The following is a 688-nucleotide window of genomic DNA, read 5'->3' as shown; positions in this document are numbered from 1 at the left end:
AAGGTGAGCTTAGGCCTGGCTGGCCACAATGGCTGGGACCACATGTCCCCATCCCCAGCTCATCGAGCCTTGTCCCTGGTGCGGGGGACCCTGGCTCACCCCACTGTGCTTTGTTGCAGGAAGGGACGCAGTGGGGGCTCCTCTCCATCCTCTCACTGCTGGCCGGGCTGGCCACGGGTACCCTGCGAACACCACACTGCAACAAGACGCTGGACGCAGCCCCCACACCGCGGGATATGGCCACCGCCAGCCCGGCTGTGGAGGACGGCGTGGAGGTACCACTCGCCGCTGCCTGGAGCCAGCTGTACGGTGCGTGTTGGGGCACAACCCGCAGCCTGGGCACGGTGGTCCCGAGCGTGGGACATGGGTGGGTTGGGAGCCGCTGTGGTGAGCCCCAGCCTGTGCATGTGTGTTTCTGCACATCAGGGCAGGACTGAATGCATGGGGCCCTGTGCTTCATGCTGGGGTGGTGGCAGAGCCCTGGGGATGAGGAGCTGCTTGACCAGGTGCCCACCCACCTCACCGCCCCGCGATCAGCTGGCCAATGCCATGGCAAGTGGTCAGGAGATGTCTGCAGGTCATGGTGGGGGACAGGCGAGCTTGGCGGGCCCCAGGAGGGTGGCAGGTATGGGATGGGGTCTGACGGTGTCATCCCCTCCATGTGCAGGGGACAACGCGACGACGGGTG

The sequence above is a fragment of the Charadrius vociferus genome, unplaced genomic scaffold (genome assembly GCF_000708025.1).
Source record: "Charadrius vociferus isolate BGI_N301 unplaced genomic scaffold, ASM70802v2 scaffold163, whole genome shotgun sequence".
Lineage (NCBI taxonomy): Eukaryota > Metazoa > Chordata > Aves > Charadriiformes > Charadriidae > Charadrius > Charadrius vociferus.
The sequence above is the reverse complement of the archived record's forward strand: the minus strand, read 5'-3'. Positions refer to the sequence as shown.